Below are 24,915 nucleotides of genomic sequence, written 5' to 3'. Positions count from 1 at the left end.
TCATGCCTCAACAGGAGGGATAACATACCAAATTTAAATAATTATTTTACCCTGTATCTTCACCAGGGCTAAAACTAACACCAGCAGGACAGAGGAAACACATTAAGTGATTTACAATCATTCATTATATATATATATATATATATATATATATATATATATATATATATATATATATATATATATATATATATATATATTCAGTGCCTTGAAGTATTCGCCCTATGAACGTTTCGACCTTTTGCCACATTTCAGGCCTCAAACATAAAGATATAAAACTGTAATTTTTTGTGAAGAATCAACAACAAGTGGGTCCCAATTATGAAGTGGAACGAAATTCATTGGCTATTTCAAACCTTTTTAACAAATAAAAACTGAAAAAGTGGGGTGCAAAATTATTCAGCCCCTTTACTTTCAGTGCAGCAAACTCTCTCCAGAAGTTCAGTGAGGATCTCTGAATGATCCAATGTTGACCTAAATGACTAATGATGATAAATAGAATCCAGCTGTGTGTAATCAAGTCTCCGTATAAATGCACCTGCTCTGTGATAGTCTCAGAGGTCCGTGTAAAACGCAGAGAGCATCATGAAGAACAAGGAACACACCAGGCAGGTCCGAGATACTGTTGTGGAGAAGTTTAAAGCCGGTTTGGATACAAAAAGATTTCCCAAGCTTTAAACATCCCAAGGAGCACTGTGCAAGCGATAATATTGAAATGGAAGGAGTATCAGACCACTACAAATCTACGAAAGACCCGGCCGTCCCTCTAAACTTTCAGCTCATACAATGAGAAGACTGATCAGAGATGCAGCCAAGAGGCCCATGATCACTCTGGATAAACTGCAGAGATCTACAGCTGAGGTGGGAGACTCTGTCCATAGGACAACAATCAGTCGTATACTGCACAAATCTGGCCTTTATGGAAGAGTGGCAAGAAGAAAGCCATTTCTTAAAGATATCCATAAAAAGTGTCCGCCTAAAGTTTGCCAAAAGCCACCTGGGAGACACACCAAACATGTGGAAGAAGGTGCTGTGGTCAGATGAAACCAAAATTGAACTTTTTGGCAACAATGCAAAACGTTATGTTTGGCGTAAAAGCAACACAGCTCATCACCCTGAACACACCATCCCCACTGTCAAACATGGTGGTGGCAGCATCATGGTTTGGGCCTGCTTTTCTTCAGCAGGGACGGGGAAGATGGTTAAAATTGATGGGAAGATGGATGGAGCCAAATACAGGACCATTCTGGAAGAAAACCTGATGGAGTCTGCAAAAGACCTGAGACTGGGACGGAGATTTGTCTTCCAACAAGACAATGATACAAAACATAAAGCAAAATCTACAATGGAATGGTTCACAAATAAACATATCCAGGTGTTAGAATGGCCAAGTCAAAGTCCAGACCTGAATCCAATCGAGAATCTGTGGAAAGAACTGAAAACTGCTGTTCACAAACGCTCTCCATCCAACCTCACTGAGCTCGAGCAGTTTTGCAAGGAGGAATGGGCAAAAATGTCAGTCTCTCGATGTGCAAAACTGATAGAGACATACCCCCAAGCGACTTAACAGCTGTAATCGCAGCAAAAGGTGGGCTACAAAGTATAAACTTAAGGGGGCTGAATAATTTTGCACCCCAATATTTCAGTTTTTTATTTGTTTAAAAGGTTTGAAATATCCAATAAATTTCGTTCCACTTCATGATTTTGTCCCACTTGTTGTTGATTCTTCACAAAAATTTACAGTTTTATATCTTTATGTTTGAGGCCTGAAATGTGGCAAAAGTTCGAAAAGTTCAAGGGGCCGAATACTTTCGCAAGGCACTGTATATATATATATATATATATATATATATATATATATATATATATATATATATATATATATATATATATATATATATATATATATGTATGTATGTATGTATGTATGTATGTATGTATGTATGTATGTATGTATGTATATATATGTATATATATATATATATGTGGTTGAGGGATGCAATCTATATATATATATAGATTGCATCCCTCAACCACATTAGAGCAGAAAAGTGAACTAGACTTATCAGTCAGGAGTCTCCAACCAGAAACCCCCAAAAAATGGACCATCCCTGTCCCTGGCATCCATTTAGACTTCCGGGACTGTGTGGTCTCAGGGGAACGATGTGTTTCCTTTTCACAGCTGCATTAATTATAGTGATACCAATAATATGGCACGATGTACAGCTACTAAGAGACAGGGAAATAGCCAAAAGTAATGCTACATGCTGAATCTGAATCTGACCACTGATCCACAACCGCGCATACCAACCATGCTTAACCATGACCATCGACGAATAAAACAAAGTCACCATACCACCCACTCAATTACATTAACCAGGGGTAGAACGCAGTCATTTACTGTGGACCCATGTTCAGGCCAACAATTTGTGTGCAAAGCGAGAGGGAGGGCTACTGATCAAGCCTGTCTCTGCACAGAGAACTGTACTGATTGGGACCATGTTTTCCAACACTCAGATTCCGAGGGTTACAAAGCCAACACTGAGCAGACGTCCAGATGGACTTTAATTAAAAAGAAGTTGAATAGCCAGTCACCTGGTTGGGATAGTATAGTGACAGTGAGCAATGTAAACAAAGCAAACCAGGGTATCTGAGAGAATTGCTATCCACGTACAAGAACTTCCAGTCATTGAACCTGAAACAACCTTTAATTTCCAAGATCAAATTGTCACCTATCCCACTGACTTGACCCGCAAAGATAAAACAGCTATGGAACAATTGCATAAGCATGCTCCACTGGGAGGCCACAGTTAGGCCCTATTCAAATTGAACAACAAAAAGATGCCACAGGTTTGCAATGTGTCCTTAGATATCATACATTGCATTTTTCTATTTCTAGGTAATCATAACTGGCCATTGTTGTCTGCTCTTCCTAACTGTTTGTGAGAAAAGCCATCTGACCTGATAAGTGAGTTGCTCTTCCTGAGTATCTGTGAGAGGACTATCTGACCTATATGAAAGGCATCACCGGACCGGGAAAATAATTGAGCTGATTAAAAAGACTCTCAGATCGGGAGAAGCAGAGAACAAGGCAACATCCAACCGATAACAGCACCACCAAGGATGGGCAGAGAAAATGTAAAAAAGTACGAGAGTCTGTCGGTAGGGCGAGGGAGATGGTTTTGAAGGAGAACTGCGTCGATATGCATATGTATTTTACTCTGCAATATCATTCACTAAAGCTTTGATATAACTTATCTGAGCAAATCCTGTGTCTTGATTTGATTCTGATCTACCAGATAACGAATACTTAAAAGTTATAGGTTCAAGGTGAATTGACCACAAATTGGAGTCAAAAGACTCTGGCCAGACTTGAGGCCAGAGCAGAATTTCGGTCAAAATCCTTCATAATATTGAAGGCGACATGATTGACACGTCCGAGCTTACGTGGCAGCGTGTACCATCTGTGCTCAGGGAAAAGCCTCTCACCAGTCTCCCTTGGGTCTCCTGCAACCTCTCCCTGTTCCGAGTTGTCCCTGGTCCCATGTCGCTCTGGATTTTGTTACGGATCTTCCTAAATCTGAAGTTAATGATACAATACTTACCAGCATGGACAGATTCTCTAAATCTGCTCACTATGTAGCATTACCAAAATTACCGACTGCCAGTGAGACAGCGACCTCATTGTCCAACATGTATTCCGTCCCCATGGAATACCTGTGGACATAGTTTCTGATAGAGGCCCACAATGTATTTCACGTGTTTGGAAAGAGTTCTGTTCTGCTCTCGGCGCTTCTGTTAGCCTATCCTCAGTTTTCCATCTGCAGTCCAATGGCCAGACAGAGAGGGCCAATCAGGACCTGGAAGCGTCCCTTCGTGTCCCTGTGTGACTGCTCAACATCCTTCCACTTGGGCTAAACATCTCCCATGGATCGAGTATGCTCACAATTCTCTGACCACGTCTGCCACCGGCCTTTCTCCGTTCGAGGTTCGAGGAGAACCTATGCCGATGCCATAGAGTTTGGTGTGACGCCCGTGAGGTGCTGCTCTGGACCACGTGGGACAAGAAAGTGGCGGATAGGCATAGGATCCCTGCACCCCCGTTCCAGCCGGGACAGGAGGTTTGGCTCTCCTCCAGGAATGTCCCTCTGCGTACCGAGTCCCGCAAATTGCCGGCTCGGTATTTGCGTCCATTTGTCATTGAGTCCGTCATTAACCCCTCTGCTGTTCGGTTAAAGCTGCCGCAGGCCATGAAGATCCATCCCACTTTCTATGTGTCCCAACTGAAACATGTGGCTTCAAGCCCTTTGTGCCCTCCTATGGATCCCCCACCTCCAGTACATCTCATAGACGACCATCCAGCCTACACGGTCCAGAGTCTGGCGGGGTAGGGGGCTCCAATATCTGGTTGATTGGGAGGGTTATGGGCCGAAGGAGAGGTCTTGGATTCCCAGAAGGTTCATTCTGGACCCACAGTTAGTGACGGACGTTCACCGGGACCATCCAGACAAACCTCAACCTAGCGGGGCGCCCGTTGAGGGGGGGGTACTGTTATGGGTCAGCTGTTTTCCCTTTCCGTTTGTGTGTTCTCTCCCCTTTTCCCTGTGTGTCTTTCTGTGTTGGTTTTCCACCTGAAGGTTGATGGAGGCATGGTCGAGGAAAGTAGGTCAAGGGGCGTGGACGTTCTTCTCTGCACAAATACCTGCTCAGCTGCAGCTCATTCCATGATTCAACCCAGCAGTATTTATATCCGGGCTGATCCCTTCATCGGCGCCAGTTCGTTACGACAATCCATGTGGTAACTTGGCTCAGTGTTTCATGTCAGTCCTTAAGTATTCTTATACTTTGTGCTCCTACTTACCTTGTGTTCTCCATCTAGACCTGCTGCCTTCCCTGCTGTTCCTGTTGAGCTTCCAGTTCACACCATTCAGTCTCGTCATCACTGGGATTTCTCTCTGTGTATCTGAGTGTACTCACCTCTGCCTGCTCGCCTCGTGTCCCAGACCTACTTGGATTCTCCTCCGTCGGCCCACCTCTAGCCTCGGATCTGCCCCGGAGCTTCCCTGCCCAAACTCTACCGTCATTGCCTCCTTTAAGTACAATATGTTTATTAAACGCCTTCAAAACTGAACTGTGTGTCCTGTGTGTTTATCTCTGCATGTTGGGTCAGAACTGAACTGTAACATTAATGTTGTACAATAAATAGCAAAGGAAAAGTAGCCTAACTATTACTTACTTCTGGGTCACTGGGTGGGTGCACATGCCATCGTGGTTCTGCGCACTCCTGACTATTTCTGTAAGAAAGAGAAAGAATCATCATTTCCATTTCCATTCCAGCCCCTCATAGTTAAATATATATGCACACTAGCATGTAACTGTACTTCATTAATTATCTAGGAGAATACACATGAATCAACAAGTCTATTGTTCTTTAGTGTAACTTTAACTTAGTTAAATGAGCTTATTTCTGCTAATGTTAGCTCTTAAAAGCATGTCAAGGCTAAATGCGCCAACCATAGACTGATGGCGCGAACAGTAGCAAGACATTATCAGTCCATTATGGTTATAATGTTATAATGTTATACAGTTAACCAAACTATAAGAAACTTGGTTAAACATTTGCTAATAGTTAGCGTTAGATAATGAAACCGAAGTTGAGGTAACTCTCGAGATAGAGCCTTAATTTTTTTTTTTTTTATACAGAGGAGTTATCAGCACTTTTACATTTCTCCGCCATGTTTCATTCATAAAATAGTGATGCTGTGTCTGATAGCAACTAGCAGCTGACCTGATGACAGCAAGGGCCCCAGGTTAAGAGGTCCCGGAGGTTTGGCCTACTAAGTAGCCTGCCTACAATTTTAAGCGAGAACAAAAATATATAGTTTTTATGAAGACTTTTGTATACATTATAAATTCTAGTGTATTATCATAATTTGTTTAACGTGTGCAAATATTTTTTTTTTACCTCAACCTCAAACCAGATAAAGACTTGCGCACCCCCGGTGATTTTTGACGCCCCCCTGAGAGGTATACGGGGCAATGGACAGGTTTGGCCTGGGCCATAATTTTATCCTCTGGGTCAGATTATTATATTCATTCCCGATGGCCTCAGTTCAAACTAACGACATGTTGTCACCACTTTTCTCACTCCAAAGAGGTACCAGGCATATCGCCATCACGATATAACCTCTGGCTGTTTGGCTTCGCTCGGAGGAAGGTTTCGAGGGCATCACACGATCTGGCACAACTCATAAAGTCTCACTGTATGTGGACGACCTGCCATCTCGCTTCCTGTGATTTTAAACATTCTGGAATGGCTTCCGGCTACAAACTCAACTACCAGAAAAGCGAGCTCCTACCGATAAACTCTCTGGCTAGGCAGCTCCCACGCTCTTTATCATCATTTAAGTGGGCAGGGGGACGGATTTCACAACTTTTTTTTTTTTTTTTTATTACAACGGCCATAGCAAAGATGTTCCGCTAAAACTTCTTACCTCTGGTCGAAAAAACTGAAAGTGACTATGACCGCTGGTCGGTCTTGCCACTCTCTCTCGTGGGCCGGATAAATTTGATTAAGATGGTTGTCCTCCCCAAATTCCTTTATCTTTTCCAGCACATCCCTGTAATTTTCGTTAAATCTTTTTTTCGACAAGCTGGAACGGGCAATATCTAAATTTCTCTGGGGCAGCAAACCTGCTAGGATCCGAAAGGCGATATTACAGTCTCCGAAGGCTGAGGGGGGTCTGGCGCTCCCTAAGTTTAGGCGATACTACTGGGCAACTAAATTACAAAAGCTCCTGTACTGCACCTCGCTGCCAGTCTGGGTACATTTGGAAAAGGCGGGGTCACGATCTCAACTCCCTCTGCCTTTAACGTCTGTGGGCGCATGCCCAATTGTATCCCTCTCGCTCAAGATTTGGATTCAAGTTAGGAAATACTTTGGCTTACAGGGCCCTTCCATTTTGACCCACTGCTTAAAAAACATGTCTTTACACCTTCAAGGTTAGACCTTGCATTCAGGGCCTGGCACAGTAATGGTATCGTTAGTGTCAACTGCACCCTTCACAGAGCTCGCTTCCCTTTATGGTTTGCCAAAGTCACACCTCTTTCACTTTTTTCCAGATTAGGGACTTTGTCAAGAAGACATTCCCCCACTTTCCAAACCGACACCCAGAAACCCTGACTGATTCTCTCCTGGTGACAGACCCAAACCGAAAGAAATGCATTTCTGTATTGTACGATTCATTATGCTTGGCCTCAGCCAGCCCTCGTACTGTGACAAAGGATGCATGGGAGAGCGATCTGAACATGTCTGTTACGGACCAACAATGGGACCCTACACTAGCTATGGTTCATTCTTCCTCCATATGTGCTCGTCATGGCTTAATCCAATGCAAGGTCCTCCATAAAGTCCACTATACAAATGCGAAATTGTCCAAAATATACTCCACTGTCTGGGACTCTTGTAACAGGTGTAACCAGTCTCCTGCCAACCATACTCATATGTTCTGGTTTGCCCTAAATTAATTACTTTTTGGATGAGGAGTTTCGACACCATGAGCAGAGCCTACGGTCGCATTATCCCCCCAGCCTTTTGTCAGCCATTTTTGGCATTTCGTCTGACGCTGACCTCCCTGTTGCACTAAAGCGGGCCCTGGTGTTCACATCTCTGCTAGCCCGGAGACTGATCCTGCTCAACTGGAGGCTCTCCCGCCCCCCACACACGACCGTTGGATTAAAGAAGTGCTTGACAATTTGAAGCTTTAGAAGCTCAGATCTTCTCTGAAAGGCTCTATCTCGACAATGCTAGAGACATGGAACCCTTTCCTAGAACTTGTTGACTCCCTCAGTTTATCTCCTGACTTGGAGGACTGAGCTCCTTCTGGACTGCTCCATTTGACGCCAGCAGTTCAGGACATCTCTGAATACACCAAAAATTAAAATGAAACTTTTTTCCACATTTCGACAGTGAAATAGTTACATTTCTGAAACTGGAGGCAATATAGAATAAGTTTGCTCTATAATTCCAAATAATGACATCTAAGTTCAGGACATCTCTGACTACACCTATCCTGAAAATGAAACATTTAACTGTATAAATTTAGAGATTTTTCAGTAAAGTCACAGATTTCGACCAAAAATCTCCAAATTTGTACAGTAAAAATGTTCAGTATGGGTGTAAGTCGAGATTTTCTGAACTCAGATATATATATATATAAGTCATTGTATGGAATTATGCAGGAAAGACGTGTTATAGTACCTACAATTTTAGATTTTTAGTCATTTTACAGTAGAAATGTAATACTTGGAAACATCTCCAAATTTGTCCAGTTAAAATGTTTAATTTTAGTATGGGTTTAGTCAGAGATGTCCTGAACTCAGATAGGCCTATATAAGTCAATGACTGGAATTATGAAGCAAAATAGCTTTCAGATTTTAAATCATTATACAGTAGAAAAGTGGGATACAGATGTATACATGAAAAATGTTTCTTTTTACTTCTCATCCATCCATCAGCATCCGCTTATCCGGGGTTGGGTCGCAGGGATAGCAGCTCCAGCAGCTCCAGCAGCTCCAGCAGGAGACACCTAAATATAATTCAATAATCTTTTTTTAATATAATAATAATACATTTATTTGATATAGCACCTTTTACAGACAGAGTCACAAAGTGCTTCACACAATATACATTTGTTAAAATACAGTAGGATCCAAAACAGAAAATAAACAAGCAAAAACAAACATTAAAAATTCAAAGATTAAAAGACTAATAACCCCAAATTACAAACATGAGACAAAAGCATGTTTAAACAAGTGTGTCTTCAGCTGCTTTCTAAAAGCGTCAACTAAGACTGCAGAACATAAGTTAATAGGAAGGGCTTTCCACAGAGTTGGAGCTACCCCTTCAAAGGAACGGTCACCTTTAGTTTTCAAACGAGTGCGTGGGACCACCAGTAATCCATGGTTAGAAGATCTGAGGGACCTATTAGTAGTGCGGATGGAGCAGGTCAGATATATAAACAGGTGTCTGACCATACAATGCTTTAAATCTAAGAACAATAACTTTAAATTGGATCCTGAACTTGATCGGAAGCCAATCTAACAAGGATAAAACAGGTGTGATGTGTGACATCCTGCTGGAACTGGTCAACAGCCTTGCAGCAGAGTTGTAGACCAGTTGTAGATGGTCCTGGGACGACTTGCTGAGACAGGTGAAAATGGAGTTGCAGTAATCAAGCCAGGATGATATGAAACCATGATTGATCATCTCAAGTTCACATTGCGAAACCACGGCTCTAAGTTTAGCTATGTTTCTCAGTTGAAAGAAACATGTGTGGTTTAGTGATTTGATATGTTGGTCAAGAAACATATTATGAACAAATATAACAGCAAGATTTTGGAGAAATTGTTCGCCACCCAGTCCTTAATGGAAGACAAACAAATGCAGTACTGACACTTTGTTAGTCTCTTCCAGATTAAAAGAAACATACAGCTGGATGTCATCAGCATAGAAATGATAACGGTCAGTCACTGGAGTCCTTAATTAAAAAAAACCCAATGGTTACTCTCTGACTTTAAAAGCAGTTTTTATACACAACCGCGAGCAATCCACCCAGGCCCGAGGTCCTGGGAGTACTGATAAAACAACAGTCTGGTGGACAAAGTTCAATTAGAGTTCTGAATTCCATGTTTCTCTGCCAAGTCTCAGTCAGGTACAAGAAATCAAGGCATTTTTCAATAAACAAATTATTCAGGATAAAGGACTTGTTGGTGATGGAATGAGCATTTATCAGCACCATCCTGAGAGGCACTAACCCACTGCTAGGCACAGCAGAGGCCCGGGCCAGCGGGCGCAGATACCTGGACACTGATCTGCTGGAACGGTTCCCAGGCAGCAAAGGCCTCACTATTAAAATAGTCTGAATAGCAGAAGAGAGTGGAGGATGTGTTATTGCCAAATACTGGGGGTTAACACTGTTTACAATGTCCTGAGAAAAAGTGGTGGTAGTAGTTAATATTTTCAACTGCAAGGGGGAGTTAGAGGGGAGAGAGTTTGACAGGTAGAGACCGGAAGTGACCGGGGGTGAACGAGCACACCCGGTAGACAGTCAGACTGGATGTGAATTCCTAACTATGTAGAAAAGGTTGTCGGTTAAAATATGTGAGCCAAGGCCATTGAGGTGTATGCCATCACCACGGAATAAGGCTGGACGTTTCCAGAAGAGGTTAAAACTGTCAATGAAAGCTATGCTACGGGCTGTACAGGCAGATTGAAACCAGGTGTTGGGACTAAGAGAACGGCTAAAATGGCCCACGCCCCGGAAAGGAGGACTGGAGATAAAGAAGCGTTTTCCGTCGTAGGCAAGAGATTCTAGGAGCTCGCAGAAATCATGTTTCAAAGCTTCAAATGACGGACTGGAGATGTCATTACAACCAGCGTGAAGAATGAACAATGAACAATTTTAATTGTGACAGGGCCTCTGACAGGTAGACACAGATGCCTAAGACTAAATACAGTGGTTATGAACTACTGCAGTTTTTTTTGCATTATTCCCTACTCAATATTCAAAAGATATTGCGTCCAAGCCACATACATCTGAACAAGTTAAATTTATACAGATAAAAAAACTGATATTAGACCAATGTAACAGATTGACCAACACAGCGAGAAAGACACAAGAACTATATAAGAACTGGGTAACACTTTATTTAGATAGTCAATCTGTAGATGCTCTACAAACTATCAACAGATTATCAGTACATTTCTCAACTGCATGTCTGCAGACTGTCAACACTTAATCTGTAGATGATCTATAAACTATCAACAAAATATTGTGCTTCCATAACTGAATGACTGTAGACATTCTCAAATGAATGTCTGCAAACTTTCAACAATTAATCTGTAGATGATCTACAAACTATCCACAAAATATCTTACTTCCATAACCAAACGTTTTTAGACATTCTCAACTATTTTAATAACTGAATGTCTGTAGTCATTCAACAATTAATCCGTAGATGAACTACAAATTACTTTAATAACTGAATGTCTGTAGACATTCAACAATTAATCTGTAGATGATCTACAAACTACTTTAATAACTGAATGTCTGTAGACATTCAACAATTAATCTGTAGATGATCTACAAACTACTTAATAACTGAATGTCTGTAGTCATTCAACAATTAATCCGTAGATGAACTACAAATTACTTTAATAACTGAATGTAGACATTCAACAATTAATCTGTAGATGATCTACAAACTACTTTAATAACTGAATGTCTGTAGACATTCAACAATTAATCTGTAGATGATCTACAAACTACTTTAATAACTGAATGTCTGTAGACATTCAACACTTAATCCGTAGATGAACTACAAACTAACACGTTTTATTGTGATAATCTATATATCTATAGATATACAACTGCTTGAAACAGCGCATTTGTAGTGTATCAATAACATATATACATATACCGTATATACTCAACAACTTTGCTACAACTTATTTGTAGCGTGTCAATAGCATCTCTAAAGTATTTTTAACCATATACATCTACCGCAAATCTCTAAGTCTATTAGCAGCATCACTAAGGCATCTGTAACACTTTTACAACACATGTGATGTCATTCAAGTAACTATCTGTAGGTATGCTTTGTGACTATCCAAATAAAGTGAAACACAAGTGAAACTTAGTCGACTGTTTATGGCTTATCTACTTCACATTAACAAAATATATATTGATCAACATGTTCAGTGCGTTCACAAACTCTAGAAATAATCTATAGATATGCCTTATGACTATCCAAATGAAGTGAAATTTATTTGACTGGTTATGGTTTATCTACTTCACATTAACAAAACATCTACCGATCAATATGTTCAGAATATTCATAAACTCTAGAAATAATCTATAGATATGCCTTGTGAATATCCAAATAAATTGAAATTTAGTTGACTTGTTATGGCTTATCTACATCACATTAACAAAATGTCTTCTTATCAAAAAGTTCAGTGCATTCACAACCTAGTAATAATCTATATGCCTATGACTATCAAAATAAAAATAAAACACAAAGGAAACTTTGTGGACTGTTTATGGCTTATTTACTTCACATTTACATAATATCTGCTGATCAACATGTTCAGTACATTCACAAAGAACAAATAATGAAACAAAAAATCACAGCATTGTATTGCCTGGTCTAACAAAATGTACACATCTAAAACAAAAATAGAGCCTCTAATACAAACGATGGGCTTTTTCACTTTGGAAGCCTATTACATGCACAAAAAAGACAACATAATAAAGGAAAGGGAAAAACCAAAAAGCATATGAGCATTTAGTGAAAAGCTATAGTGAGTAGTTTCTGTCACCCCCATGAAGGCTTATTTTAGTTGGAATGGAAGTAACTCTCTTTTTCTTTTCATCTCTACCACTTTTTCTTCAATTTCTCCAATTATTTTCTCAGTGCATAACTTCACTAGGTCAGACAGTTTTCTGCAAAAAGGCAATTGCTCCAACACCTGTCTTTCTGCAATGAACAGCTCAGCAATGGGTGCAGTGGCAGCCACGGCATTCCTTGACACGCCCGCCTTTCGAAAAGCCATAGACATAGTGTACCCCTTCTTTGTCAAGTTTAGCAGTCGCTGGTATCTGGTGACCACATCTTTGATGTTACCTGCTAAAAGAAATTGAACAGCAGAATATAAAAACTGTCAATATACATGTTGTTATAAATTTTAGGTTGCAGAAACTTGAATTACTCTTTAATAAATGACGCTCCTCACTTTCCTCCATCAGTAACATTCAGCGTTTCCTCTATGTTGTTTTGACCATGGCGCCACCATGTCTGCCCCCCACGGTATCAAAAATAGGTGCTACATTGTTAGAGTGCGTGTTGGAGAATAGCGCGGACACACAAGGATAACTAGCCAGTTGAGATGGTGTGTGTACGTCCTTGAGAACTGTAAGTGGTATAACTTATGTTGTCAGTTCATTTAAGCCTGGTCTTGTATTAGTTCATAGGTCTTGCAAATTTAAATTAAGTTAACTGGGGATTTTCGTTGTTAGTATTCTTCACCTGCAAGCTAAATTGCACATGGCTGTTGATTCAATATAATAGCGATTGCTCAACGCCCTTGCTCACGTTTATATTTTAGGTGCATTATTTACATGCTGAAGTAGTTTTTAGTTTGTAGTGTAATTAATAGTGGGTTTATTGTTATTTGCTACAGAATGCTTAGCCTGTATGTCAAGATCAAAGTTGGCCTATATAGTAACTCAAAAAATACAGTTTAATCACAACTGAAAATATGCCTCATTGTGTGTGTGAATAAAGGTGAATATATATTAGTTTGTGTTGCAGCGAAGTGTCAGCTCCGTTTCATGGAGACCTGTTCCCACTGCTAAAAATAATCCTAAAGGAAACACTGACATTTTTGAATGTGTTATTTTATGGATAATTTGGGCACCAAGCTGATACCATTCTAGAAAACCAAATTGAAGTGTTTCAACGGTAAGATGATTTACTATTCATAAGTAACATTTTATTACTTGTATTAGTAAGCCAACAGATAACACCTAAATGGAATTGGTTTGAAATACTGATATGCTAGCTAAAAGCTAGCAGATCCATCACACATTCCCAGTGGCACATGCACACTTTGTACAGATCAGAGAATCTACAATTAGGTGACTGAATGATGCATGCATTGAGGTACTTTTCATAATTACACAATTATTTATCTTGTAACACACATTAAGGTTAAGCTGTAAATCAATTTAGTTTGGCCTTGCATAAAATAAAAACAATTTCTCCAATGTAATTGCTTTTTTTTAATCTTACCTCGACTTCTATACTCTTTTCTTTTTTTTGTTCTTATTCTGGTCCTTTTTCTTTTCCTTCTTTTTCTTGTCCTTCTTTCTCTTGTCTTTCTTTCTCTTATCCTTCTTTCTCTTGTCCTTCTTTCTCTTGTCCTTCTTTTTCTTGGCCTTTCTCTTCTCTTTACTCTGCTTCTTGTTTTTCAAATCAGAGTTTGAGCTGGAATCGGACTCTGAGCTGGAATCGGAGTCTGAGCTGGAATCGGAGTCTGAGCTGGAATCGGAGTCTGAGCTGGAATCAGAGTTGGAGCTGGAATTGGAGTTGGAGCTGGAATCGGTGTCAGCGTTGAAAGACTGCTGGGATGTCAGCTGGGGCCTCTTTTCATTTTCCTCAGGCTGCACAGCATCAGTCACTGTATAATATATTACAAACAAAATACATTTTAATTGCATGTCACATCACGTGAACATTTTCTTCATTCACTACTTATTACTTATTAACCATTAATTTACCAGGAAGCAACACGTTGGGCCTGCCTTCCGTTTTGGATTCTACCTTGGAATCTGACACAGCCTAAATGAACCCTGCCTGTACCCCACTACAAGCCTGCACTCTTAATGTCGGTACCCTAATATGCCTGTCTGTATGTATACAATTTGTGTCTGCTCTTGACCTAAGTTGTCACTACTAGTGATTTTAGCGCTGCCTTCTGTGTCTGCATTTGGGTCTTACCCTTAGAGAGTGATTATTTTGCTATAGACTACAACGAATATAGGCTCCTTTTTCCACCAGACTGTCTTTACCTCAAATGCCTAATAATTAACTAATTGACCAACTAATGTGCTTGATTAAAAAGAAAGGTTCCATGAGCAAAATAGCATGGTAAAAGAACTTGTAGTTGAGTAAATGATAGAGATGCACCGATTGTTGGCATGTGACAGGAAAAGGCCGGTTTTCAGCTGATCGGCCATGACCGGTGACCATATTTCCAATTCTGTGCCCATCATATTTACACGTGCTGCACAACGGTTCACGTCTATCGAACGTAATGGTTCAGATTGTGATTAAGCTAAATTCGTTCATCTTTCAGTATAATGCTCAAAGCAAGTGTAAATTGTGCTACAACAATTTCTGTTCGTATTACAAGTGTTGGCTGCGCCTATTGTCAAACGTTTTTTTAAACCTTTCAATATATAAACCACAAAAGCAATTTAATTATACCATAGAAACACAACACCAACTGTTACCGAAAATTGCAATTGGTGCATCTCTAGTAAATGATTATTTTTAAAGAAACCACTAGACAAACATTTATAATTTCTCCATTTATGATGATTTCAGTGTATTGAAAATTACAATAAATAATGCTTTACTGAATACTGTGTTCCAGGCAAATCCAATACAAATCTTGTCACTTCCCGCTTACGTTTACTTTTAGTTGTGCGACCTCCGACTAAATTAAACTGTGGTCAAGTTACCTACCCTCAGTTTCAGTAGTTATCTCAGCCAGTTGCTGCTCGAGAAACTTTTTATCATTCTCAAGTTGTTCCACTCGATCCTGGAGGATCTTTGCTTTATTTTTCCATATAATTAATTCTTGGTTAATTGTAAGTTCATCTTCTTGAGCTGCAACAGACAGAAACAAATACAGAAGATGTCAGTTAATCAAAGCAGAAGTACTGCACATTTCTGGCATTTCTTTTTTAAATTGTAGAACACATGACCTTGTTGTCCTATTGTTGTCCTTCCAACTACCAAGTAAGTAGGAAACGATGCTATGAAATGAACCAAGGTCAGGGAAAAGTAAAGGGCCTAAATTAGGAGATAACACCAAGGAGGTGGGGAAGAGACTGGCTTTTTTGTGGCAATAAATTAAAAAAAGGTCAACATGTCAACTAACATTTTATATGAAGCAACTGTAAATTATTTCTAATTTGTGTATTAAGGAGTTTATAAAACACAACTGAGGGGTTTCCTGCTCTAATAATCAGTACAGTACTTTTTGTCATTTAGCAGTCACGATTTTTCAGAGCGACTTACAGGAACATCATCTGAAGCAACTTAGTGTAAACGACATTTGGCCTAGTCAGAAATCCAAGTCTGACTCCTTAACCACTGTGCTACCAAGAACCCCCACATCTCTATAAGTACAGGTATTCCCAATATACAGGGAATATATGATGTAACAGTTGAGCCTAACTTTCAGTTTTGTAGCAATAGGTATGAGAGACGAGGGAATTCTTTAAAACGTTATCCTAGAACATGCCTCTCTGAAAAGAGAAAGAATTTTTCCCCACTCCGTGCGGTAAAATCATAGAACGAGCTTCCAGAAGAAGTTGTGTGTTCCCCTTCAATTAACTCTTTTCAGAATAGGTTGGATGCATTTTGCCTATCAAAAGGTGCAATGTACAATTATAAAGCTTGTCAATAATTTATGTAACTTATTTATTAATTGTTAGTCATTTTTAATCATTAAATTGTTAAAATATATATTCTGGAATAGATGATTTTATATCCTGTACCAGAACATTTTTCAATAAATTTCAATAGAAGCAAGGCATGGGTCTGCTTCAGACAGGATTCTTCAGGTTAGATTTAAGAATTTTTAAGATATTTTTACTACCACCTAGGATGAAATGTAATGCCAACTTCATGCCTATATAATGGAAAACCAATGTGAATTTTAGGCCTGACAAAAGAATTATTTACCATGTATTGTATTTAATAAAACTTTTTTTATAATACTCATCTCACACAATCATATATTTCATTCCCAATAGCTTTGTAAGGTTTGTTTGTACTATAATAACATAAGATAATATGACAATTGTTTTGACTTCTAATGCTATGAAACAAAAACAAAATAAATAGGATAATAAAAAATTTAACTTCTGCATTATAATGTGTTACAATTAGTTTCAAAACTGTATATAATGTAATATGATATGCTAATGTAAATGCCAGTGGCTTTAGTGATTGTTTCATCCTGTTCTGCTTCTGTGCCTAGGCTGCTTGAAAGTAGCGAGGATAAAGAGTGGGGCTCCGGTTTGTTTTCTTTCCTAATTGATTAGCGACCTAGCTTGGATGTTTAGGGCCAGATCGAGCTTGCTCACCACAGATTTATTATAAAACACCATGTTGCGCCGTTATTATTATACATACACGTGTCGGCACAAACAGCACACACTTCACGGTCAAGAACGGGAAAAAAACACTAAACGTAAACAGTACCTGTAGGCCTACTGTCGTATAACATCCAAGTCACGAGTAGTCAATTGTAAAGAATTTATTTATGATGACGTTACGGTATAATCCTACAAAAGGACAAGAAATAATTTAAGACCTTTGTAAACGAAATGTAATACTTTGAGAATGAAACTTGTACTATGGCCTTATTTTTATAGTATGACGTACATTTTAGTTGTGTTTGAGCCATAGACTGCAAACGTCACATCATGTTAACTTCAAACTGTAGCAATATTATTGTACACCAGACGCCAATGTTCGAATAGCCACAATAATGTTTCTGCTAACGAGCTAAAAATGAGGCACACAAAAGAGATGACCAAACATAACTACAATACAAATTTGTGTATTAATAAAAACAGTTGCTCCAGTAATGATAAGGAACACCCAAATAAACCACCTTATGAGCTTGTCATTGCTAATGTGAACTATCAAGCTAGCTAGCCTTCACAAATCTAAGCTAGTTCATAGCTAAATATCACTAAGCATCTACTTACATTGTTCTTCAACTTCCTCCTTGTCATGGACACGCTTTCGTCCTCTTGTCCCCAGAGCGGCCATGCTGTGTGGACTCTAGAAAGATACTAGTAATAGTTAGCTACTGTACCATACAGGTAGTGATTAAAACTTTGAGCTAGCTAGGTAATGTCAGCTAAGCTCAAGGTAATTAGGTTATTCCTGAACAAGTATATGATTCATGCCAGAGATAGCAGTTTACATTTTTCTTGCCTACATCATTAACGTTAGATATGTTATTACACAGATGTAAACATAGTTGCTTACCTTCGCCTTTGTGGATGTGAGCTAGAACCCGGGCTCAGATGTGAGCTAAAACTGCTCATTCGTTATTGGTCTAGACTGGAGAAGATAAAATGTATTGGCGTGTGCCGGGATGGGATAGCCAATGAAATGGCAGGGCGCCAAATAGGCTACTATATAGTCAAGGAGTACGCCAATTCTATTCAAATTCTTTTGAATCCTTTACATGCCTCTATGATAATAATGGACTGTTGCATTAGAAAACTAATTCATAAAGTTTATGTCAAACAAAACAAAAAATCCAGTTTAAAACTGATCAAATGGCTACAGAAAAAAACATCTGCTAAAAGGAAAGATGAAATGCAAGCAATGTGGACATAAGACAGGGCTCGACATAAGCAATGGCCCGATGGCCCGGGGCCAGTAAAAACGCCGAGGTGTGTGCGTTACTTCACGCAGCACATGTACTGACTGGAAACGTTACCTAGGATTATTTACCGCCGATGGCGCAGATGAACTAACGCTACATTCGTTACTGTAAGTAGCCTACAATAAAACCTCCATGATTAAAGAGTCAATACTTATCAATAACCCACCTACCTGTTCTACAGGCAGAAACATGTAGAAACCGATATTTCAGTCTGCGCTGTCCACTCTTGTCCACCGCGCTGTGAAAACCCAGCTCTACTCTGCAAACAGTGACTTTACAAACGAGCTAAAATGAAAGATGTCAGTTTGTAGTCTGACTGTTTATCTTAATTTGCAACCAATCTTGAACTTTGGACAAACTCTTGTAAACGTAGCTGCTGTCTAAACGAGCCATCCTCTCCGCTGGAGCGGTAAACCTATGGATGTATTATAAGACCAAAACAAATACATGTGGCTACTTAATATGCACGTGAATGACGCGTTCGTCAATCTTGATGATGTTGCCGGTTGTATTATTTAGCAACAGAATTGTCTTATTTCAAATTAGGCATACAGGACTAATCTGAGATCATTTTCTAGTTAAGTAGCCTATCTAGTAATCATTATGGATTTTCCATGTTTTTAGGGGTTTGCTTACACTAATACATGTAAAAAATATAGCATTAATTTAGTAAGAAAGTGAAAATATCAAACAAGAAGATGCTATTAGGTATACTTTTATTTTCTTTATTTGAAAGTCCGGCCCCTGGAGTGTCTGCTTAAAAAAATTCTGGCCCTTGGAAAAATGTAGTTGATGACCCCTGGTCTAACTTTACTGCTAATGGCACAACATCCAGTGGCAGTGGCTAGCTGGGTTAGAACCATTTTCTAAAGCTTCATAGTAGGTGCGGCATATATTTTCCTGCTTTTTTGTCCTTTTCCAATCACACCTATGATATTTCTTTCAGGGCCAGTAAAAATGTAGAAGGGGCCAGCAAAACTCTGATCTACTGGCCCCGGGGGCCAGTGGGAATTTTTTTTTATGTTGAGCCCTGCATAAGATGAATATGGTTTCCTACCAGTGCACAGACAACTTCATCTGGTAAGTCATTATTAGCCAACTGTAGTGTGTTATTGTAATGTTAGGTGTATCAACCTGCTGGAAGCAAGTAATTTTTGTTGTTGAAAAAAGCATGCTTAATTTAAATGTGTGAAAACAACATAGGCTATTCAATCAATCAACAACATTTATTTTATATAGCACTGAATGTTTTGTCAACTCAACAAGGCTATTCAAGTCTATCAAATAAAAAAAACATTTGATTTCCAGGGAGTGCCACAGAAAGACATGTCGACGATTAAGAAGAAGCATTAGGATCGGTCTCACTCCAGCATTTTTACATGGATGAAATACATACACAGGTAAATACCTTCTAAATATGTTATTGGTTATAAGAGATAAAAGGTAACTGCAGTAACTTACAAGATCAACAAGGATTTCTCCCTCAGGTAGGTTGGGAGCCTGCAACTTAACATTGACAAGTGAATGACAGCTCACACTTGACATGTCTGAGTTTTAGGTTGGACAAGCAATGTAGAAAGAAGTGAAATTGCATGTCACTAATGCCCAGAAGCAGTGCTTTATTTGACTCACTCTATATTTCTTCAGAAGACACAACTTTGACAACTGTTAAACACCATTGATTACTTGCATTATATTCTTCAAATCCAGTTAGGTTGGTTGTGCCATTAGAATAAACACATAGAAACTATATTTTTTTCTTTTCAATTCAACATTTTTCACATTTGTATCATGTTGGTTTATTGTGCTTTTAAATTGACATTCTTTTTGCATTGGATGCAGTTACCTGATTTTACTTGTATATGCACTTAATATATTTCTGTTTGGTCTTATCTATTTTAGGGTATTGACTTGCTGGAATTTGGTTGTGCTTTTAACTATAGATGGTTGAAAGCATAGTCGAGAAACTGTGAATTTAATAAATATACAGACCTGTTTTGAGTGGATGAATGAAGGTGTAAATTTCCTTTCTCAATTTCTTTACTGAAAACTATACAAGATCTCACACAAACTGTATAATGTCCACTGAGAATTAGCCACATAATGCTAAATTGCCTGTAAAACATGTGTTTATAAAATGTATATACATTCTTCACAATAATGAATCAAATGTCTAACATTATGTTTCCAGATTTTCACAAGGTTTGTGTATGCGGCAAGTGGACATGTTGCAAGATGGGATTTCTAAGAGTAGCGCTACACTCTCAAGGATGGCAAAGAAACTTCGGCACATCTGTCTTAAAAGCATGAGAAAGCATCGGAAGCAAAAAGGGCAGAGAATAGGTGGAGTTGATGTCCTTATCCACATTGATGAAAGCAAATTCTGTCATAAAAGAAAGGTATGTATTCTGTTGCTAAGTTATTCTATAGCTTTCAAGTCAAAATCTGCAATATCAACACTAAATTTGCACACAGAAAAAAAGACATTATCTACAAATCTGTACGAACAACATGGTTCATTCAATTCTATTCAAATTGATCTTGCAAACCAGCTCAATATTTTGTACTACAAAATTATTTTAATTGTTTTAATTGCAAACTGTCTCTTCAAAGTGTTGGGAGATTCCTTGTCCACTCATTATATTTAAACATTATTTTATTTCAGTATGCCAGAGGACGTTTTGGTAACACATGGAGGAGAAAGACGTGGGTATTTGGGATGTTGGAGATACGGGGCAACTCCAGACGACCCGTCCTTCGTCTAGTGAAGAGGAGGAACAAGGCTACCTTGGTTCCTATTATCAAGAAGCACATAAAACCTCAGAGTACGGTAGTAAGTGATGAGTGGAGAGCATATTCAAGTCTTTCACAGGAAGGCTACAGACACGTGACGGTCAACCACAGTCAAAATTACGTAGACCCAGCTACAGGTCTACACACACAGAACATTGAGAGGGCATGGCAGACCTACAAGAAGGAGGTATGGCGGTTGCGTGGAAAACGAACATAAAAGTCTCTGAAAAGGCAGCTCTGCTTCATAGAATGGACCTACTGGTTGGGCAAAAGACATAAACATGGAATCCTTGGTAGACTTTTTAAGGACATAAGATATTCATGAATGGAGACACATTGTAGATATTAGCCATTGTAAAGTTTATACTCTCCTCCTCTTTTACTAACCTCTCCTAACCTCCAAATGTGAATTGTAGAAGTGAACACATATGCACTTGTGTTGCATGGTATACTGGAATTTCAGAAACCACCATTCAACATAATGATAAACCTTAGGCTCTGTAATTTCATAAATTATGTTCAGCAATGTTGCAGCAGATTTCGGTGCATTGCTTGTATTAAAGGCTCTGTTTTTGTATAAGATGTGTACATTTTGGTATACCAGGCAATATACCAGGCAATACAATGCTTTGATTTTTTGTTTCATTATTCGTTCTTTGTGGATGTACTGAACATGTTGATCAGCAGATATTATGTAAATGTGAAGTAAATAAGCCATAAACAGTCCACAAAGTTTCCTTTGTGTTTTATTTTTATTTTGATAGTCATAGGCATATAGATTATTACTAGGTTGTGAATGCACTGAACTTTTTGATAAGTAGACATTTTGTTAATGTGATGTAGATAAGCCATAACAAGTCAACTAAATTTCAATTTATTTGGATATTCACAAGGCATATCTATAGATTATTTCTAGAGTTTATGAATATTCTGAACATATTGATCGGTAGATGTTTTGTTAATGTGAAGTAGATAAACCATAACCAGTCAAATAAATTTCACTTCATTTGGATATTCATAAGGCATATCTATAGATTATTTCTAGAGTTTATGAATATTCTGAACATATTGATCGGTAGATGTTTTGTTAATGTGAAGTAGATAAACCATAACCAGTCAAATAAATTTCACTTCATTTGGATAGTCATAAGGCATATCTATAGATTATATCTAGAGTTTGTGAACGCACTGAACATGTTGATCAATATATATTTTGTTAATGTGAAGTAGATAAGCCATAAACAGTCGACTAGGTTTCACTTGTGTTTCACTTTATTTGGATAGTCACAAAGCATACCTACAGATAGTTACTTGAATGACATCACATGTGTTGTAAAAGTGTTACAGATGCTTTAGTGATGCTGCTAATAGACTTAGAGATTTGCGGTAGATGTATATGGTTAAAAATACTTTAGAGATGCTATTGACACGCTACAAATAAGTTGTAGCAAAGTTGTTGAGTATATACGGTATATGTATATATGTTATTGATACACTACAAATGCGCTGTTTCAAGCAGTTGTATATCTATAGATATATAGATTATCACAATAAAACGTGTTAGTTTGTAGATCATCTACAGATTAATTGTTGAATGTCTACAGACATTCAGTTATTAAAGTAATTTGTAGTTCATCTACGGATTAATTGTTGAATGACTACAGACATTCAGTTATTAAAGTAGTTTGTAGATCATCTACAGATTAATTGTTGAATGTCTACAGACATTCAGTTATTAAAATTGTTTGTAGATCATCTACAGATTAATTGTTGAATGTCTACAGACATTCAGTTATTAAAGTAATTTGTAGATCATCTACAGATTAATTGTTGAATGTCTACAGACATTCAGTTATTAAAGTAATTTGTAGTTCATCTACGGATTAATTGTTGAATGACTACAGACATTCAGTTATTAAAGTAGTTTGTAGATCGTCTACAGATTAATTGTTGAATGTCTACAGACATTCAGCTGAGAATGTCTAAAAACATTTGGTTATGGAAGTAAGATATTTTGTTGATAGTTTGTAGATCATCTACAGATTAATTGTTGAAAGTTTGCAGACATTCATTTGAGAATGTCTACAGTCATTCAGTTATGGAAGCACAATATTTTGTTGATAGTTTATAGATCATCTACAGATTAAGTGTTGACAGTCTGCAGACATGCAGTTGAGAAATGTACTGATAATCTGTTGATAGTTTGTAGAGCATCTACAGATTGACTATCTAAATAAAGTGTTACCAAAAATTGTATTTTATTATTTTAAAAGTTAAGTTCAAAATGACAATATTAAAATGACATCCCAAAAACCCAGGGAGACAATAAAACCATGGATTGTTCTGGATGTTCTGTCCCAGGGTGAAACACCTACCCAAGTCCAGTCCAGCCTGGAGTCAGCTCCGTGTTTCCCCTGTCGCCGGCACAGAATGTCTTGCTTCAGCGGGGCTTCGAATAGCCGATTCCGAATCCAGAAATCCAGAATCAGGAATTCCGTGGTGCCGCTCTGCTTCTGTCAGTGGAGAAGTCAAAATCAATGGGCAGCCTGCTCGTACCCCGGCAACTTTAAAACAGTCTCGGGTGACTAGAGTGACAACTTTCCTTTCCTGTACTTCATGTGGGCACATCAACAATACTGCCGTGTCCGCTGCTCTGCTGTCGGCCCCTGGATCTAGCACGTTCACAGAAATGAACAACAACTAAAAACGACTCCTTTAGCGCCAATGCTAAAAAACATACACACGCATCAGTGTGGGAGAAAAGGACCACTTCCCTTTAGTCAGAGTTTTGTGAGCGTTGACACTGCAGAGTCTGGGAGTCGGCTCCACCAGGGCACAGTAGATCCAGTCAGCAGCAATACCAAGGGAAAAGAAGATCAGTAAGCCACAGAGCACGTCCATCCGTCCAGAACGTTGTCTCCCTCGGGAAGAGATCTAGCCTCCTTTTATAGGGAGTGGTCTGATCAGCTGACAAATTAGATCGCTGATGTGAACGGGGTTCTCCAAGTGTGTCAATTAGTGTTTGTTATTGCAGTTCGTGAAAGAGGGAAAAGATAAATTGTCCACAGCAAAATATAATAAACGGAACAGGAAGACGAAGATGGATGGAAGCCTGACTCGAGTCAAGTCATGTGACTCAAGTCCCTCATGTCTGGCCGACGCATGCACACTCCATTCAGGATCAGGGTATATGACCAAAAGTTAGCATTAGATAATGCCTCATTTGCATATTTAAACATCAAATTTCAGAAAACTTGTAATACAGAATGTATATGTCACCTGTTAACATCCATCGACCTGGTGGATGTTAACAACACCTCACATGAGTTCTGACATGTTACATAATGAGCATTTAAACACAAAAGTTCAAAACTTTTGTCAATATGGACATGCTCGTTTCATTGGTAAAATTCTCTGTAATTCAATCAGTCAGTTCATTTTACTGAAATCATAAGCATTATTCATGATCTTAGTTCTCATGCTATTGAAAAAAAAGGACAAAATTATGACGCTTCCCTGTAGGCTGTCCTAATTAGGACAGGGATTGAACGTTTATAAACGCTTTTATAAACGCTCAATCAGAATAGTACAATAAAAAAGGTTTAGCCCATTAGAAGGGGATCTGATATTTAAAATTGAGATAAGATGAGGTTAACCAATATTTTATCATACATTTTATTTTTATTTTAGAATTTGTAAAGCTGCATTTATGGATATGAAATTTGGCAAGAATGGCAAATGTAATTTGCAGCCAGGATCAGTCTAGAAACTCTCCGTTGGCTAGTGTTGAATGAGTGTTCGAAAACCCAAAAAACAAAGAAATAGCAGAATCCATATCATTCCTTGCTTTACAACAT

General features: G+C 38.6%; 2 long non-coding RNA genes across 2 annotated transcripts; both read left to right on the top strand.

Moving 5' to 3' along the window:
• Positions 1–2,040: 2,040 nt before the first annotated feature.
• Positions 2,041–5,131, top strand: LOC120563687. The gene is made up of 2 exons (XR_005640002.1): positions 2,041–4,798; positions 4,880–5,131. It is a non-coding gene; the product is annotated as an uncharacterized LOC120563687 (long non-coding RNA).
• A 14,127-nt stretch (positions 5,132–19,258) lies between these two features.
• LOC120563686 lies at positions 19,259–22,197 on the top strand. The gene is made up of 4 exons (XR_005640001.1): positions 19,259–19,345; positions 19,574–19,665; positions 20,457–20,664; positions 20,931–22,197. It is a non-coding gene; the product is annotated as an uncharacterized LOC120563686 (long non-coding RNA).
• The last annotated feature ends 2,718 nt before the right edge of the window (positions 22,198–24,915 follow it).

This window comes from Perca fluviatilis, chromosome 8, assembly GCF_010015445.1.
Source record: "Perca fluviatilis chromosome 8, GENO_Pfluv_1.0, whole genome shotgun sequence".
NCBI lineage: Eukaryota > Metazoa > Chordata > Actinopteri > Perciformes > Percidae > Perca > Perca fluviatilis.
This window is presented reverse-complemented; position numbering and strand designations above follow the sequence as displayed.